Source organism: Mustela nivalis, assembly GCF_964662115.1.
Source record: "Mustela nivalis genome assembly, chromosome: 7".
NCBI lineage: Eukaryota > Metazoa > Chordata > Mammalia > Carnivora > Mustelidae > Mustela > Mustela nivalis.
Genome location: NC_139026.1, coordinates 108,934,772 through 108,955,598, shown reverse-complemented (window position 1 = coordinate 108,955,598; position 20,827 = coordinate 108,934,772). Strand labels below are relative to the sequence as shown.

Below are 20,827 nucleotides of genomic sequence, written 5' to 3'. Positions count from 1 at the left end.
AGAGCAAGCAAGCGCCCATGCCTGCGCACGCACCAACAGGGGTGTGGCAGGCAGAGGGAGAAGCAGGCTCCCTGCTGAGGAAGGAGCCTCATCCGGGACTCCATCCCAGGACCCTGGGATCATGAACCAAGCTGAAGGCAGACGCTTAACAGACTGAGCCACCCAGGCATCCCTGAGGAGGATTTTTTAAAAAGGGAATTCTGAGGGGTACCTGGGTGGCTCATTCAGCTAAGCATCTGACTCTTGATTTTGGCTCAGTCATGATCAGGGTCCTGGGATTGAGCCCCAAGTTGGGCTCCCTGCTCATCAGGGGTTCTACTTGAGGATTCTCTCCCTCTCCCTCTCCTCAATCGAGATCTCTCTCTCTAAAATAAATAAATATTTTTTTTAAAAAAGGGAATTTTGCACATATTTAAATCCTGACTATTCAAGTAGGATGTAAGTTTCCTGATTATAGAGACCATGTCTTAATTACAGTATATCCTCCATTTAGATATATCTACCTATCTATCCTCATATACGCTATATCCTCCATACACACACACACACACACACACACACACACACACACACACGTAAATTAGAGCCAACTGTTCAAAACTAAACTAGTCCAGAACTAAAAATACTTTTTGGTCAACTGTCTCTGAACCAATGGTAGGAAAGCCCATTTACCCAAACATTAGAGAAAAGAAAATGATAAATGACTAATTATAGCATTACCTATCCTATATGCAACAAGATAGACCCTTCAATAATCAAATAAACAAATTTTCCTCAATAATTACACAATTATGGGATAACAGAAAGCAAATAATTCTTTGCACAAGACTGCTATGTTCACTTTTCTTTATGCTGATCTTTTAAAGATGAAACTTTCTTGAGGAAGTCCTAATACATTAAAGGTGCATACTGCCCTACAGAAAACAGGATCCCTTTCTGACTCTAGTAAGAAACATCTACATAAAAACTGAATAGGATTGTAGAAGGAAAGCATGGTATGATTTCTAAGAAAGACACATTTGCATAAAGCCAAATCACTTAAGATTTCTGAATGAGAGGCTTTTGACTCAAGCTACTCTGCAATTTAATAACTTAATGATTTTTCAGAGGGGGAAAGTTAATTTTAGTTTGTCAAACACATAAGAAATTTATCCAACTCATATTCAATAACTGGCCTAATAAACAGGAAAGGCATCTTTAAGAAAATGCCTACAGTAAAATGAAAAGAATAGGGGATAAAATGTTTCAGTTACTACACACTAATTACAGATATTCTATTTTTAAAAAATTTAAAAAAATATTTTTTAGTTTTCTCCATACTCAACACAGGGCTCGAACTCATGACTCTGAACTCCTGAAAACTTCATGGAGTGAAGTTATAATACCACAGTTTGGGCTATTACATGAAAGAGACACAAATCTATATGCATTTTACCGTGCTATTTTTGTCAAAGCAGGAAAATATAAATCCTAAATGAGTTTTAATAGAATGTTTTACATCTCCTTAGTATTTTGCATACATGAAATAAAATACATGAAAAGTCTACAGTAAAATAGACAATATAACTGGAATCTAAAAATTAGAAGAGAAATTAAGGATCAGAATTAGTCTCAGAATACATTGCTTAAAAAGATTTTACCCACTTATTTAAGAGAGAGAGAGTGAGCGTGAGAGAGAGAGGGCATGAGTGGGGAGGGGCAAAGAGAGAGGGGAGAGGTAGGCTCCCCGATGAGTACAAAGCACGATGTGGGGCTCGATCCTGGGACTCTAGGACTCCTGAGCCTAAGGCAGATGCTTAACCAACTGAGCCACCCAGACGCTGCGAATACATTTTTTTTTTTTTTTTTGAGAGAGGGAGAGAGAGAAGGAGGAGGAGGTACAGAAGAAGAGAGTGAGAGAGAATCTTAAGCAGGCTCCATGCCCAGTAGAGAGCATCACCTGGGGCTCTATCTCACAACCCTGATTCGGATCTTGATCTCAGCTGAAATTAAGAGTTGGACACTTAACTGACTGAGTCACCCGGGCATCCTCAGAATACATTAAAAAAAAAAAAAAAGAAGCCATAAAGAAAGGATTACTTTGTTAAGATAATATCTACTTATTGATGTGTCACTTTACTTACTGATTAAAGTAAGACCCACTAAAATTTTATAGGATCCATATTAATTTGTAAAATAATAGTACACAATACCTACCTTTAAAAAAATATAGAACTATAGTCAACTACCAAATTGTATATAAAATGCATCTATGCATTCTAATTAGAGGGTTCTAATTAGACGATGTGTTCATCATTCTAATGATCAAGTATTTTTTGTGACACCCAAATTTATGGACTCTAAAAGTCCCTTCAATGTATTATGCAGGGAACTATAATTTATAATGAAACATCATATCAGAAAGGAAAGTAATATCATTTGGGTAAGAGCCTCAGATTGTTTCCTATATAGCCACAGTTAATTAGAGTAAGTTGTCTCTATCTCTGGTTCAGTATAGAAGTGATTTCTGATTCTACCTAATGCCTAGCTATTTCCAGACAGAACTCATAAAAAGCAAAAACGTGTTTTATTTGATCTAAAATGCCTGATTGTTCAGGCCCTCTCCATGCTACAATTATTTTATTCTTAAAAGAAAAAAAAAGCCTCCATAGGCCTTACTTTCCCCTAAACTGCTATGACGTCTCTTTTGCCCTCCTGGTCAAAATTTATTTTATTTTATTTATTTTTAAAAATTGTTTTAATTTAAATTCAATTAATTAACATGTAATATATTACTAGTTGCAAAGGTAGAGATCAGTGATTCACCAGTCTTACATAATATTCAGTGCTCATTACATCATGCGCCCTCCTTAATATCCATCACCTAGCCACCCCATCTCCTCACTCCCCTTCCCTCCAGCAACCCTTAGTTTGTTTAGTATGGTTTGTCTCCCTTTCTGGTTTCAATGTGTTTTACTTTTTCCTCTCTTCTCCTATAATCCTGTTTTGTTTCTTAAATTCCACATATGAGTGAAAACACATGTAATTGTTTTTCTCTGATTAGCTTATTTCACTTAGCATAATACCCTCTAGTTCCATCCACATCACTGCAACTGGCACGATTTCATTCCTTTTGATGGCTGAGTAGTATTCCACTATAGCCGCATACTGTATTTTCTTTCTCCATTCATCTGTCAATGGACACACCTGGCCAAAATTTTAAAAACTCCAATAGACTTCTAACTAAAATGTTGGATTTCTATTTCAAGATGACAGAATAAAAACCTCAGTTCCCTTCTACTTTAGGAAAATCATTCTCAAATATCAAGAGAAGAAAAAACAGAAACAAACCCAACCTTTGTTGATACAGTAAGATTTATGTTATGGCAAATGATAACATAAAGAGAAAATGGATAGAAAATTCTTAGCACAGGAAAACCAATCCAAAGTGTCTGCTGAGGGAAACAGCTATGAGAGGGAAGCAGATTTACCTACCCAAGAAGAGCTCAAGAATGATCAGGTCAATAGCTATAGAAAGTAGTATAACTTACAGTAACATATCAGAATTACCTTACAGTGGTTCTCAAATATAAAATAAATTATTAAAAATGGAAGTCTGTGCTCTACTGCTGACCTACTATATTTGAATTTCAGAGGATGGGCATCTATAACTTTTAAGCAGCCGTCCAGATAATTTGAGATCCATTACTTTACAGAGGAACTAATTTAAAAGACCAACAGTAAGGTATTACAGGTATCTCCAACCGCCTCCCCCCCTCCCTTTGCCAAGACTGAGTTTTCATTTAGGATTTACATTTACTGTTTGTAATTCAAAAATACATAGAAAATATTCCAATTCTATAGTGAAAATGACCAGTTTTTTTAAACTCTTAAATTCTGATATTGTAGAAACTAACAATATTGACCATTACTGGATTTAGAAATCTAACACGGAGAGGACTTCTGGTCTACCCAACAGACTGTTTGAGAAAAGGTTTAGTTAAACACCTCATAATGCATTCATAGGTAAATTTCCTCCTTTCTTTATGGTAAGGGCCATCACAAGACAGATAGGTGAACTTAGGATATTCTGCTTTCTAAATCTCTGCCTTTAAAAAATAGATGGCAGCCAGGGGGGTTTTGTTGGGGATTATTCAAATCCTATCAAAATCCCTAGTGCATTATGTTCTTAAACCCACTGATTTCTGTTGGAGTTGGGTGGGTGGACAGACAGCTTAGGCTGAGCCTCAAGAGATGAAGCTAAGTGGTGGGTTCACAGTAACATCTGGGGATGATGTATACAAAATGATTTATACTGGTCTTTTCTTTCATTTTGTCTTTACTATTTCATAGTAGTATGTCTGTTCTGCCTCAAGTTTAATGGCATAATATGAACAGAAAATTTCAGGATACAAATTCCCCTTATAGGGGTGCCTGGGTGGCTCAGTGGGTTAAAGCCTCTGCCTTCGGCTCAGGTCGTGATCCCAGCGTCCTGGGATCGAGCCCCGCATCAGGTTCTCTGCTCAGTGGGGAGCCTGCTTTCTCCTCTCTCTCTGCCTGCCTCTCTGTCTACTTGTGATCTCTGTCAAATAAATAAATAAAATCTTAAAAAAAAAAAAACTCTTCAAAATCCCCTTATAAAGACATAGTCCCTTCAAAATAAGGCACACCTGCTGTTCTTCTACTCAAACTTTTGGGCTATACCATTTATTGTGTCTTCTTAAGGAAGCCTCTATTTCCAAAGGAAAATAAAGTCTTATGTTGTTTCTCAGAATTCAAACTCAAGAACAGCCCCATTTATTTAGTTGTCTGTTTTAAGAATTATTGAATGCTTTAAGCAATTAATCCCTGCACTTTGTCACTGTCCCACTGTTTAGTTAACCTTTTCCAGTCATAGATGGATAACATGTTCATACCAGCTGTCCACACTGTGCTACCGTGGAGGCCAGCTTCCCTGTTTTTAAAGCTTCCATTGCATTCCAAGTCTGTTTGCTATGACACTTGTTAGAAGTGTCTTGGTATCATGGTACTCATTTCTCTATCTTGCAGCATAATCAACAGCTAAGTGTGTCCTGATTTTTAAAAAATCCTACATTATAGAGAACATGTAATGTTTGAATTGGTTGGTATACTGCCTGAAAAAAAGTGGGTAATGTTCCAATGACTAAATATCCACAATTTTCTTTAGGCTATATATGATACATATAAAATCTACAGGGATATATATGAGTAACTGTGGGGAGTGATGAGAGGGAACTAGAGATACTGGGGTTGCTGAAATCTTGAAGGTTACCAAAAGTACTTGGTGGCCAAAATAGATGAAAACAAATTCAGTAATTTATTACTTTCCTCTGTTAATGACTCAACAATTCTATCGTCCATCTGCTGTCAATTTGTTGGCAAAAATTATAAGAACAACTCCTCTCCTACACAGCTTCGGAATGAAACATCTGGTGGGGAAATTCTATAGGAATGGGTAACAAGCTGTGCTTGTCTTTGGCAGATGAATTATTATTGTTGCCAGCTTGGATGATTCCATCTTCTCTGCATCTTTTCCTAGATTCTCCTACTTACAAAATGCCAAAGACAATTTGGGAAGCATGGTTATTACACCTATTTTTTCTTATATATATATAAGGGGCACATGGTTATGGTAGGCATAAAACAATGGGAAATGCAGAATCTTCTGGTGGTTTTTTTTTTTTTTCTTCTGAAGTTGCTCTGCATAGCATTCCCTATTATTTTCTATTATTCCCTATTATTTCTAGTATTTCTAACAGGGAAACTATGCTCAAAATTAGTAAAGCAATAACCATCACAGCCTACTAAGTCACATGTTTATTTCTCAAAAATACAGGAAAATGACAATTGAAAATATTATTTCAAAACAAGTTTTAGAATTTTACTGCATGGAAATTAAAATTTAAAAATATCTTTTAGGGGTGCCTGGCTGGCTCAGTCAGTGGAGCATGTGACTCTTGATCTTGGGGTTGTAAGTTTGAGCCCCACATGGGGTAGAGAGATTACTTAAAAACTCTTAAACTTTGCTTGTTACTTTAAAAAAAGGAGTAAATATTTTAAAACTAGAGAAAATGATAACTATTACTGATTACATTTTGTTTATGGCCTCTGGATTTCTTCCTCCTCAACTGGATATTTTCTCTCTCTTAGAGCACCTCTATTTGTCTTACGTTATAACACTGTACATGTTTTCCCTATTTCTGAAAGCCAACTGATGGCATGAACCTAATCAAGTCTACCTTCAAGTCAGCCAATCTGACTCAGCTATAGTGTCTAACCAGTGCCTTCCTTCCAGGGGTAATTCAATTTTCCAAAGCGCATTCTCTCTCTGACTAGTTAGCTCACCTGATAAGAGGAGTAATAAAGGCAAGATACTTTCTCTTACTTCCAGTCTGTTCCACAGCTCAAAATTTCACCTTTAGCACACACAGTTATTCTCTAGGTCAACACTTCTCAAAAGTGTATTCCACAGAAGTATGGACAGATACTAACATATGTCCCATGAAAAAAAGATTTCCATGGTCAAATAAATAGGAGGAACACTGGGCTAATCTAATAGCCCACTGATACAGAACTCACAAGAGCTTTCTATGGTGTAGATGACATATCTTTAATAGGATGTTATATTTTAAAGCAGGGGTAGCCAAACCACTGCCCACAGGCCAACCCTGACTAACCACCTGCTGATATAGAGCCTGTAGACAAGGAATGGCTTTTACATTTTTAAGTGGTTGAAAAGAAATTTCTTGTGACATAATATAACATATATATGACACATAGTTTATATTCTAATATATAAAAATATAGTATTTTATGAAAATGATTTGAAATGCAAATTTCAATGTCCATAAACAAAATATGAATGAAGCAAAACATACTCATTTGTTAATGTATTTTCTATGATTACTTTAGCATGGCAAGAGAAAATGTGAGTGGTTATGACAGACACCAAATTGTCCCCAAAGCTCAAAATATTTACTATCTGGCTCTTCAGAGAAAAAGTTTGGCAACCCTTTTATAAATTATTTCCCAAACTTAGTTGACCATGGAACCCTACTTCCTCAGTTTTCTGGAGAATACCAATTAATACCTGGAAGCATACTAATATTTCAAGAACACAGTTTGGAAAGTGATGACTTAACCAGAAGCCAATGGATCTTGAAAGAATGAATAAAAGAGTATGAATGTGCTGGGAAAAAAATTCACCACGATCAATACTGCCAACATGATTACTACAGAGTCGGCTACTATTAAGCATTTTATGTGGATTAAGTAATTTAATCCTTACAAAAACTCTATGAATTTGAGAAAGGACGTATCTAGTAGGCAGTTGTACTGATGGGCCTGGAGCCAGATCCTGAATTAAAGATGGATGTGGAAATGATCAGCAGAGAAGGTAGTTGAAATAACAGGAGTGCAAGAAACCACCGAGATCAGAAGGGAAGCACATAGCACTCACAGAATGAAAGTCTGTAAAGAACTGAGGGGGGACAGTCTTAGCAACAGAAGAAAACAAGGAGGCAGTGGTATCCTGAAAGCCAAAGAAATAAGTTTCAAGAAATAACCAAAGATCAAATACTTTAAAGAATTTATAGACAAAGTCAAAACTAAGACTACAAAATTTCCATTTGATTTAGCTTTTAGAATGTTTCTAGTTACTGCAGAAAGCAGCTTCAGGGCTGGTAGCAAAAGCCATACTGAAAAGGCTGAGGAGTAAACACACACACTCATACACACACACACACTCTCTCTCTCTCTCTCTCTCTCTGAAATAATACTCAGCCACAAAAAAAGATATTCTGCCACAACACAGATGTACTTTGAAGATATTATGCTAAGTGAAATAAGTCGCACAGAGAAAGACAAATATAAGATTTCAGCTATATGTGGAATCTAAAAAATCAAAACAAATGAACAAAACAAAATATAGAAAAACTCACATAGAACAGAGGGGAAGGAGGCTGATAGGCAGGCAAAATGAGTGAAGGGATCAATTTTACATATATATGTATACGTGTGTGTGTGTGTACACAGACATACACATACACAATATTTTCTTTATCCATTAATCCATCCAGTACATCAAGTAACATTTAGGTTGCTATCATTTCTTGGTTACTGTAAATGATGGTACAGTAAACACATCTCTTTTTGGTATACCTTTTCAAATCAGCATGTATGAATTCTTTAAATAAGTACCCAGAGGAGGAAGAACTGGTTCATATGGCAGTTCTATTCTTAATTTTTTGATTAAACTCTATACTCTTCTTTCTGCTGGCTGTATTACCAATTTTATATTCCCACAAAGTATATGAGAGATCCCTTTTCTCCACATCTTCTTCAATGCTTGTTATTTCTAGTCTTTTTGGTAACAGTGATAACAGCTATTCTAACTGGTATGAGGTAATACTGCATTACAGCTTTAATTTGCATTTCCCTAATCATTAGTGATGTTAAGTAACTTTTCATGTCCCTGTTGGTCATCTCTATGTCTTTTTTGGAAAAATGCCTTTTCAGAACCTCTGTTCATTTTTATTTGGGTTGTTTTCTTTTGTTGCTGTTGTGATGTGTTGTATGAGTTCTTTACGTATTTTGGATTTTAATCCCTTTTTGGATATATGGTTTGCAAAAATCCTTTCCTATTCAGTAGGATTCCCATTTGTTTTAATGATGGTTTCTTTCACTGTGCCGCTTTTAAGTTTGATATAATCCCATTTATTTATTTCTGGTTCTGTTTCCCTTGCCTCTGGGTCAGAGCCACAGAAATCTCACTGAGACCAATATCAACATTTATCACCTATGTTTTATTTCAGGCATTTTATGCTTTCAGGTCTAACATTCAAGCCTTTAATTCATTTTGAGTTAATTTTTGTGTACAGTGTAAGACAGTAGTCTAGTTTCACTCTTTTGCATGTAGCTGTCCAGTTTTAACCAAAGTTGTTTATTGAAAAGACCATCCTTTCTCCATTGGATGTTCTTGGCTCCTTTCATGTAAATTAGTTGTCTGTGCATGTGTGAGTTTAGTTCTGGGATCTCAATTCTATTCCACTGATTTATTTGTTTTTATGCCCAATACCACATGGTTTTGATTACCATAGCTCTGTAGGAGAGTTTGAAGCCAGGGAGTATGATTTCTTTAGCTTTGCTACTCTTTCTCAATATTGCTTTGGTTATTCAAGATTTTTTGTTTCCATAAAAGTTTTAGAATTGTGAAAAACACATTTGGAATTTAGATAGGGACTGCTGAATCCACACATTCCTTTGGGTTATATGGACATTTAACAATATTAATTCCTGAAATCCATGAGCATGGAATATCTTTCCTTTATTTGTGTCTCCTTCAGTTTCTTTCATGAGAGTTTTGTAGTTTTCATTGTCCAGGTCTTTCACCTCTATGGTTAATTTTTTCCTTGGGCATTACATTCTTCTTGTTGTAACTATAAATGGAATTGTTTTCCTAATTTATCTTTCTGTTAATTCTTTATTACTGTATAGAAATGCCACTGATTTCTGTATGATGATTTTGTATATTGCTATTTTGCTTAATTTATTTATTGGTTTTAAAAGTTTTTTGGTGGAGTCTTTTTAATATATAATATCATGTCATCTGCAAGTAATTACAGTTTTACTTCTTAAGATTTGGATGCCTTTTATTTATTTTCTATTTATTTATTTATTTTAAAGTTTTTTTTTAAGATTTTATTTATTTATTTGAGAGACGGAGATCACAAGTAGGCAGAGAATCAGGCAGAGAGAGAGGAGGAAGCAGGCTCCCTGCTGAGCAGAGAGCCCGATGCGGGGCTCCATTCCAGGACCCTGGGATCATGACCTGAGCCGAAGGCAGAGGCTTTAACCCACTGAGCCACCCAGGCGCCCCTCTATTGTTTTTATTTTTTTAGAAGATTTTTACACAAAAATGTGAGTAAGAGAGAGGAGGAGTGGGGAGGGACAGAGGCTGAAGCAGACTCCCCAGGGCTCTGATTCTAGGACTCTGGGATTATAAGCTAGGTCAAAGACAGTTGCTTACCCAACTGAGCCACCCAGGCACCCCACATTTTATTTCTTTTTTTGGTTAACTGATAATGGCTAAGACTTCCAATACTATTTTGAATACAAGTGGTAAGAGTGGACATTGTTGTCTTATTCCAGATCCAAGAAGAAAATCTTTTAGCTATTTACCAGAGTATGATGTTAGCTCTGGGTCACATGTGGCCTTTATTATGTTGATGTAAGTTCACTTTCTACACAGTTTGTTGAGTTTTTACCATAAATGGATGTTGAGTTTTGTCAAATCCTTTTTCTGCATCTACTGAGATGATCACATGATATTTCCCCTACATTTTGTTGCTGTGGTTTATCAAGATGATTGACTTGTGGCTGCTGAACCATCCTTACATCCCGGGAATAAATCCCACTTGGTTATGGTGTTTGGTCCTCTTAACATATTACTGAATTTGGTTGCTAAGATGTTGTTGAGAATTTGTCCATCAATGTTCATCAATGATACTGGCCTGTAATTCTGTGTATATGTATGCTTGCACGTCTGGTATCCTTGCCTGATTTTGATATAATGGTAATGCCAGCCTCATAAAATATGTTGGGAAGTGTTCCCTCCTTTTCAACTTTTTGGAACAGTTTGAGAAAAATAAGCATTAAATCTTTGAATGTTTGGTAGAATTCACCAGTAAACCTGTCTGATCCTAGATTTATTTTTTGGTTTTTTTTTTATTATTGATTCAATTTCCTTACTTGTATACAGATTTTCTATTTCTTTGTGATTCAGGCTTAGAAAACTACATGTTTGTAGGAATTTATCAATTTCTTTAAGGTTGTACAATTTTTTCTTCCATATTAGTTGTACAATAATAGTCTCCTATGATTTTTTGCATTGCTGTGGTGTCAATTTAACTTTTCCTCTTTCATTTCTGATTTTATTAAAGCTTGTTCTGTATTTTTTTCTTGATTAGTCTAGCCAAAGGTGTGTCAATTATATTTATCTTTTCAAAGAACCATATCATAGTTTCATAGATATCTTTGTTTACTTTAGTCTCTATTTCATGCATTTCTCCTCAGATTTTTATTATTTCCTTCCTTCAACTGAAATTGGACTTTATTTATTCTTTTATTTCCTAGGTTTAAAGTTAGACTGAGAATTTTTTTTGATGTAGTGTTCACAGCTGCAATGTCCACAATAGCCAAACTATGGAAGGAGCGGAGATGCCTTTCAACAGATGAACAGAAAAAGAAGGTGCAGTTCATACATACAATGGAATATTACTCAGTCCTCAGAAAAGATGAATACCCACCATTTTCATTAACACAGATGGAACTAGAGAGAAATAAGTCAAGTAATGGGAAAAGTGAATGCCAACTAATCTATTTTTGATGTCACATTTTATATCTTTTCATTGTAAGCAACATTTAATGTCTAAAGTAAGCATCCTTTAATGTCTAAACTAATTATTGTAATTTAAGTTAATTTTTCCACTTTGTCTTTTAACCTTCATGTTTGGTTTATGTGACTGGTTTACTACTTTTGGTACATATTTACCTTTTCCAGTGAGGTTTTTACTTCTGTATGTTTTCTTGTAATTAATTAGTACTTCCTCCTCTAATTTAGAGAGGTCCTTTTATTATTTCCACTAAGGTCAGTTTAGCAGTGATGAACTCTAATGTTTGCTTGTCTGGAAAACTTTTTTTTTTTTTGCCAATTTTGTTTATTTAATAGGTATTAATAGTCTCAAAAATCTTTTTCTTCATCAGATGTTTGATCCCCTTGCAAAACTTTTGATCTTTGAGCTTGGACATGGAGCTTTACTCCATCAATAATATGATATTCTTGTTGTAGCGCATCCTTAAAAGTTCTTCTGAAGAAAACTGAATCCAATTCATATTACTGTGAAATCCAGTATCCTTGTCAGAAGGTACAGTGTACTTTTGTTTCTGTTTTTTCTTTAAGATTTTATTTATTTATTTAACAGACAGAGATCACAAGTTGGCAGAGAGGCAGGCAGAGAGAGGAAGAAGCAGGCTCCCTGCTGAGCAGAGAGCCCAAGAGAGCCCAATGCCGGGCTCAATCCCAGAACCCTGGGATCATGACCTGAGCCGAAGGCAGAGGCTTTAACCCATACAGTGTACTTTTGTACATGGCCAAACTGAGCAAAGAGTTTGCTGAGCTCAATTGAGGTGGCGGTCCAGGGAATTTTTCTGACAAAAGCCACGGGCTGGCTAGTGCTCATGTACAGCACCACAGAGTCCCTCACTGGCAAAGCCAGCATCTTTAGATCTGTCTGGAAAATTCTTAATCTCTCCAAGTCTGAATGATAGTCTTGACAGGTTGGGAACTGTTAAAGTTTTTGTTTTTTTGTTTTTTCCTTCCTGTTGGCATTGTGAATATGTTGTGCCACTCTCTCCTGGTTTGCAAAGTCTCTGCTAAAAAAATTGCTGATGGCCTATGGAGTTTCCCTTGTATGCATTAAGTTGTTTTTGTTTTGTTGCTTTGAAGATTCAGTCTTTAACTTTTACTATTTTAATTATAATGTGTCTAGTGTGGATCTCTTTGTGTTCATCTTTTTTGGAACTCTCTGGGTTTCCTGGATCTGTATGTCTGTTTCCTTTCCCAGATTAGGGAAGTTTTCAGCCATTATTTCTTCAAGTAAGTTTCTGACCTGTATTCTCTCTTCTGGGAGCTCTATTACATAAATATTCTACTTGACATTGTCCCCAGAGTGAATTTATCTTCATTTTAAAAAATTATTTTTTTGTTTTGCTTCTTTGTCTAGGTAAGTTCTACTGTTATGTCTTCTAGTTTGTTGATCTGATCTTCGGGGTCATTCAGTTTGCTATTAAAATCTTCTTGTGTAATTTTCCAGTTCAGTTATTATATTCTTTAGCTCTGTAACTTCTATTTGAAACTTTCTTATGTTTCTATTTCTTTGTTAAGGATCTCACTGTGTTCATTCATTCTTCTGTTGAGCTTGGTGGGCAACTTTAAATGAAATATTGGGATTTGGGTTGAAGATGGTGACATATGAAGTTCATAAATTCACTCCCTCCCCTGGATACAAATGAATATACAACTGCTTTGAATACTTTATGAGGTGGAGTGCTTATCTCCATTTCATTAATGTCTTTCTCTGATGTTTTGTCTTGTTCTTTCATTTGGCACATGATTCTCTGTCTCCTCATTTTGCTTAACTCTGTTTCTATGTTTTAGGCAAAAAAACTACCTTTCCCACTCTTAAAGGAGTTAGTCCCCCTTTTAAGGAGATGGTACATGGATCCCAGAAGTGTGATCCCCTCTGACTGCCAGAGCTAGGCACTTAAGCGGTGTCCCCTGTGTGGACTTTGTGCTCCCATATGTTATGATGGGGTCATATTTGCTGTGAGGGGGTTGGCACGGCTATCGCCCAGCCCAGCTGCAACATGTGATTGACACTGGAGAGTACATGTGGGCTAGGCTGTCACCCAACCTGGCTGTGACACATACTTGCACTGAGGATGTGGGGCACTGACAATGGCAAGGTAGGATGAAATCACAAATATGGTATCTGTCAATGTCTCCATCCATGGAGAAAGTCCCAACAGTTTCCTACCTCTCTAATAGGTACTTTAAGTTTAGTAAGTGGGAGTCTTTCACATCTGGTCTACATGCTTTTCAAACTGGTGTTTTTGCATTAGGTCCCAAGGGTAATAAATCTGTGAGTGAGCCCTTTAAGGGCGGGAGGGTGGGTGGTTCTCTGATCCCTATAGATCTGTGGCTTTCCTGGACATAGTCCTTGTTGTATTTCAAAACCCGGCTTTTAGGGGTCTTATTTCTTTTGCAGAATCCAAGGGCTGGCATGCCTGATGTGGAGGAGAAACTGCTCATTCATTAGGGAATAGTTCAGCATTTTTGAGATCTCTCATAATGGTGAACTGCTACAAAGGGGGTAGGTCTCCTACCCATCTTGATGCTTTTTTTTGGGGGCGGGGGTTGGTGACTCTGCTCATCCAGTTTCCTGGTCTTTTTCAAAAGAAATTGTTCCATATACAGTTGTATATTCATTTGTATCCAGGGGAGGGAGTGAATTTATGAACTTCATATGTCACCATCTTCAACCCAAATCCCAATATTTCATTTAAAGAAATCTATAAGCTGTAAATTAGTAAAGTATATTCTTATAATCTCAGTTAAATAGTTAATTGATGTTGGAACTCCCACCTCGATTATTTGAGAACAAAGTAAATCTTAAGAAATTACCAGTAAGAGTAAAAACAACAAATGTACATCTTCCATGGTTTGTTCATGATTAGAATACTATTAAATTTCATAGGGATTAAAATATAACATTATCACAGAATGCTCTTGCTTGAGTCAAATGAAGCAAAATGAAATGACTTTCTGTGAATATCACAGCCAACAAGGGGCTTATTTTTTTAAAATGATTTTTATTTATTTGAGAGGGAGTGCACAAGTGGGGGGGGGGGGGTGCAAAGAGAGAGGGAGAAGCAGACTCCCCACTGAGCTAGGAGCCTGAGGCGGGGCTCAATTCCAGGAACCCAGGATCGGGACCTGAGCTAAAGGCAGATACTTAACCAAGTGAGCCACGGAGGCCCCCAACAAAGGGTCTTATTATCTACTAATTGGCTGGGAGTTCTGTTAACTTCCCTGTGGTAGTTTCTATGATACTCTCTGCAGAGTAGCAATTCTTAAGACACCTTATCTCTGCTATAGTCTAGGAAGTTAAGAAATTAAAAGCTTTTTGTGAAGGTAAAAACAGCATAACTTAACATTATATATTAATTAATAAAGTTGATTATCTCATTTGTCTGAACACATGTCTGGGTAAGAAGACTTGATTGCTTCTCATGCCTGAGAATTTTATCACACTGAGAACTGAGAGACTGATTTGAGTACACATACTGAACTGGCATTTACTATTACATTTGAAAAAGAAAAATTAAAAAATTTTTAAATTTTTAAATTTTAAATTTAAAACAGTCTTATTGCAAATACACAGTCTTACAGAGGAGATCATGAATATAAGAAGTTGTATTTGGATGTACTTTAAAAGAAATAAAAAGAGAGAAAGCAACAGAAAGAATAAAAGCAAGTGTTATCATCTAAAAACACACCCCAGATAATTTCTAAATTCATGTGTTATTTTAGGTTTTGCAATTTCTCTGAATTCTGTTTACATGTGCCAGTATTTGAGGATACCTGCTTTAACACTGAAGGTACAGGAGAAAGAGAAATTATTTGAGGATCTACTGACAGATCTCAATTTGATGTTTTTTGGAATAAGAATATAAATTCTAAATACTTTTACCTACAAAAGTTCACCATTCTATGTAAAAGGTAGGTGTATCAATTTACAAACTCTACACGACATTCCAACCGTTCAGTTTGGCTCCAACTCAAATTTTCCAGACTGATGCTTTAGTCATTTGAAAATTTTCACGTTTCCCAAGTCTATACTTTCTTAGTGCCTCTTAAACCCTTTTTACTTAAAATTCAGTGTTCTAATCCCTCTTGCTCCTGCTGGTTCAGCTCAGTTCAGTACACACTCATTAAATGTCTTGTATGTGATAAAGATCAAACTAAGCATTGAGCCAAGATAAGGCCTCTATCTTAATATGTTATCCTGAGAAATCTAGGTGACTAGAACATGGGAGCATTATGAAGTCTGGTGGTAGACTGAGCTTGGAGTGCCCTAAGAACCAAGGCAATAAGGCAGGTGAAGACTTAGGCCTTTTGAAGCTCTGGGGAGAGGAGTATGTTGTGCTGGGTTGCAACTGGCAGTCTAATGGATTTGGGGGCTTTTTGAGGCAGTATCTAAGTAGTAATTTATCAATTGTTTAATCTTATTTTTTAAGAAAGGAATTGGTTGTTACCTTCTAAAAAAAAAGTTATTTGTAAATGACACTTATAAACCTGGAAAATGATCCCTCTCCTATTTGGTTAACATGTATATCTAAGAATTATTTTCCCTACATTTTATTAATAATATCTCACTATTAAAACAAACAAATCTCAAATTATTTAATTTACACATACAAGTCTTTGGATATGTCTGTTGTAAAATAAACATATACCATTATTTCATAAAGCATGTGCTTAAGAATTTCAGATATTGGGCGCTTGGGTGGCTCAGTGGGTTAAAGCCTCTGTCTTCAGCTCAGGTCATGATCCCAGGGTCCTGGGATTGAGCCCCACATCGGGCTCTCTGCTCCGCGGGGAGCCTGCTTCCTCCTCTATCTCTGCCTGCCTCTCTGCCTACTTGTGATCTCTCTCTCTCTCTGTCAAATAAATAAAGAAATAAGATCTTTAAAAAAAATTTTTTTTCAGATATCAAAAGACTGAGAAGAGAAGCCTTAAAATGGGAGAAAACATATGCAAAAGATACAAATGATAAAGGACTGTTATCCAGAATATTAAAAAAACTCAAAACTCACCACTAATAAAATGAATAACCTGATTTTAAAGATGGGCAAAAGACCTGGACATCTCACAAAGAAGATACATACAAAGAAAAGTTGAACACTGGATGTCATTAGAGAACTGCAAATTAAAACTACAATAAGGTATCAGTACACACTTAATAGAATGGCCAAAATCCAAACACAGACAATATTAAATGCTGATGAGAATAAACAACTCTCATCACCACTGGTGGGAATGCAAAAGTATATAGCCATTTTGTGAGATAGTTTGGCAGTTTCTGCTCAAAAAACTAACTCTTCCTCTTACCATATAATCCAGCAATCAGACTCCTCAGCATTTACCCAAATGAACTGAATACTTATGCTCACACAAAACTTATATCAAGAAACCTGGACAGGGAAGTTTATAGCAGCCTTACTCATAACTGCCAAAATTTGGAAACAATCAAGAGATCCTTCCGTAGGTGAGTGGATAAACTGTGTTACATCAAGACAATGGAAAATTGTGTGGCACTAAAAAGAAATGAGCTACAGAAGCCAAGATGTAAAAGAAACTCAAATACATATTACTAAGTGAAAGAGTGATTTTGAAGAGGCTACACTGAATAAAATTCCAGCTATATAACATTTTGGAAAAGACAAAATTATGGAGACAATAAAAAGATAGGCAGTTTCCAGGGGTTAGGGAGAGGAAGAGACAAATGAGCACAGAGGATTTTTAGGGCAGTGAAACTTCTATATGATACTACAGTGGCTGGTACATGACATTATACATTTTTCAAAATATAAAGAATGTACAAAACTATGGGTGAACTCTGATATAAACTATGGACTTTGGGTAACAATGACAATGTAGGTTCATTGACTGTAATAAATATACCACCCTGGTACCCATCGTTGATAATGGGAGAAACTGTGTATATATGGGAGAGATTGTGTATATATGGGGATTGCAGAGCCTGGGGACTCTGTAATTTCCACCTGATTCTGCTATTAACCTAAAACTGCTCTAAAAAATAAAATTAATTTAAAAGATACACTGAATTACTAAAGTCACAGTTATAAGTCTGTTTAGAGGATGAAAAGGTAACACACAGACTGAAGGAAAATACCTGCAAACCATATGTCTGACAAAAGACTGGTATTCAGAATAAAGAATTCTCAAAACTCAACAATAAACATTCTAATTAGAAAATGGAAAGAAAACATGAAGAGACATTTCACTGAAAAGAATATATAGGTGACAAATAAGCACATGAAAAGATAGTCAATATCATTCTCCCTCAGAGAAATGCAAAATAAAAACCACAATGAGAGGGGCACCTGGGTGGCTCAGTGGGTTAAAAGCCTCTGCCTTCGGCTCAGGTTGTGATCCCAGGGTCCTGGGATCAAGCCCCGCATCAGGCTCTCTGCTCAGCAGGGAGCCCGCTTCTCTTCCTCTCTCTCTGCCTGCCTACCCTCTGTCAAATAAATAAATAAATAAAATCTAAAACAAAAATAAAAACAACCTACAATGGGATACCATTATACAATTGTCAGAACTGCTAGAATAAAAACAGACAATACCAAATGCTAGCAAGGATATGGAAAGATAGGATCATTTACACACTGTAAGAATGTAATATGGTGCCACCAATCTGGAAAGCAGTTTGGCAGTTTCTTTTTTCTTTTTAAGATTTATGTATTTATTCCAGAGAGAGAGAGAGGGTACGAGAGAGTGTGAGTTGGAGGAGGGACAGAGGGACAGAATCTTCAAGCAGATTCCCTGTTGAGTGTAGAGCTGAGGCAGGGCTAAATCTCATGACCCATGAGACCATGACCTGAGCGGAAACCGAGAGTTGGACCCTTAACTGACTGGGCCCCCATTTAGTTTCTTAACATATTAAATAGGCAACTACAACATGGTCTAACAACTGTACAACTGATTCCAGAAAAGTAGAAACTTAAGTTACAAAAAAAACTATGCACCAATGCTTATAGCAGGATTTTTCCATAATAGACAAAAACTGGAAACAATTCCAATGTCCTTCTACAGGGGACTGGTTAAACAAGCTGTAGTATATGCAGACCATGGACCATCACTCAGTAATAAAAAGGAACAAACTACCGATAAATGCAACAATCTGGATTAATCTCCAGATAAGTGTGTAGAGTGAAAAATAATCTGAAAAGATTACATACTGTATGATTCCATTTATAGAACATTCTTAAAGTGACTAAATTAAAAAATGGAGAACAGATCAGTGGCTACCATGAGATAAGGAAGGTGGGATGAGAGGGGAAGTGGGTGTGACTATAAAAAGCGGTCTCTGTGGTGACAGAAATGTTCTGTATCTTGACCATATCAATGTCCATATTCTGGTTGTGCTACTGTATACAATATCATATCTTGGTTTTGCCAGATGTTACCACTGGGAAAACTGCCTGAAGAGTACAATGGGATCTTCTATTATTTTTCACAACTACCTGTGAATCTATAAAATCTAAAATTATCTAAAATTATCTCAAAGCTTAATTAAAATAACAGATTATTTCATTCAGATTTAAATAAAAAATTAATTATTATCTTGATCATTTTGGCTCAATATTTGACTAGCCTAAGACTAGCTTACATCCTAAGTGCAATTTTAAGAGAATCTCTTTATTAATGCTGGGAATCAAATGAAGTTCAGACACAAGGTAAAATTCTAATCTTATTGCAATGCTGTCAATCACAAACTTAGATACAAAAGATGATGTAAGTAATGAAACTAAGACTGGGTAGCCTAAAACATAGCACACAAAAAGCCCATGGACTCATTCTAAGAAGAATGTTAAACCTACCCATGCTAAAACTATATATCCTATAAAATAGGAAGAGATCTCTTGGACATGATGTGAGCTGTGGCTGGCTTTGCCCTATCTCACTTTATGGATTTATGGCAGTTTTCCTGTTAAAGAACCATCCCAGAAACCATGTGCGCCTTACATATTTGCCATTCCTACTATGGTATGACACAAATAAATCATGGGGCTTAGGTCAGTACAGCTAGCCTGTAAAGTGATTCATGAGGCCAGCAGTACCATCCCCTAGGACTATGCACTTTATTACAGTAAACCTCAGAACAAGATACAATTTCCTGACTCAAGAAGCAGCCTTTAAATCAGGACACCTGGACAGCCCTGGAATCACTTAAAAAATACAATAGGTCTCAATCCACCATTGTTACTTAGTGCCGGCCCGCACTTGCCCTAGCTCTGTTCCCTTTAACACTAAATACTAAATTCAAAATGAATCCCTTTTGAGTGAATTATTATGGTAACAGAACTACAGAATAAATTTAAATGCATCCCATCCTTTTTTTAAACCTCCTCTGTTCACTGCTTTTCCTGAACTTCATTTACCCACTCAAAAAATAATATTCCCTGTGTCAAATCTCCCAGTCTTTAAAACTCATAAACCAAGAAAAGCACCTTTTGGTGTGTAAAATTAAAAAAAGCAAATGACTATGAACCTGGGCTTCCCTCTTGATAACTTAATAAGGAGTACCAGTTAGAGCAGTCCTGGAGACAGTCATCAGGGCATTCTTTGGGCTTGGAGACCTAATACTGCAATCAGTGCGATTTTTGTAGGTATCATATATACTTTAAATCAGGACTGGCAATAGTTCCATACCGTTGTTAAGGAAAATTGGAAATCTAACCAGCTGTCAAAATTATGTTTGTTGAATTTTTTTTTTTAAAGATTTTATTTATTTATTTGACAGTAGGCCACGAGACGGGCAGAGAGAGAGAGGAGGAAGCAGGCTCCCAACTGAGCAGAGAGCCTGACATGGGGCTCGATCCCAGGACCCTGGGATCATGACCTGAGCCGAAGGCAGAGGCTTTAACCCACTGAGCCACCCAGGCGCCCCAATGTTTGGTGAATTCTTACGGGGTTTTTACATTAGGATCTAAGTATAATCATCAAGTTATCTTTTTATGTCCTCAACTTTTTGATAAAATGCTTAAAGCCACTGAAACAAACAAAACCACATTCGTGGTTATCAAAAAGAACTACTTTTAAGCCAAGACACCAGTTTTTAAGCTAGATGATCAATATCACTTTATGCATTTACTAAAGTCTCCAAACCAAAGGCCCATCACATATTAATATTATTTTATACTTCTTCTTGAAGAAAGCCTGAAGAAAAAGTGTTGGGACTCTCTATTATGATGACCACAGAACTGACCCCCATGTCCTGATAAAAAGGAGCCCCCATGGAGCCCATGACCCCCATGTCCAGATATAATGGAGGCAAATTTACTTTTATCAATAAAGACATACTTGACTGAATAGGTTTTGGGCACATGGAGCCAATAGACAAAAAGCTGCAGTGCTTTACTACATTCCTTTGCAATAAGAAACAGGCCAAGAGAAAAT

The 20,827-nt window shown here is 36.4% G+C and overlaps 1 protein-coding gene and 1 pseudogene across 22 annotated transcripts in view; both read right to left on the bottom strand.

Moving 5' to 3' along the window:
- The window catches only part of ERC1 (ELKS/RAB6-interacting/CAST family member 1), a 550,222-nt gene that overhangs the window by 154,814 nt on the left and 374,581 nt on the right, over positions 1-20,827 (bottom strand). The window lies entirely within an intron of this gene.
- On the bottom strand, positions 11,392-12,971 carry LOC309868860 (SRA stem-loop-interacting RNA-binding protein, mitochondrial pseudogene; annotated as a pseudogene). Its single transcript has 2 exons — positions 12,132-12,971; positions 11,392-11,952 (listed from the first exon to the last, which is right to left on the bottom strand). The product of its transcript is annotated as an SRA stem-loop-interacting RNA-binding protein, mitochondrial pseudogene (transcript).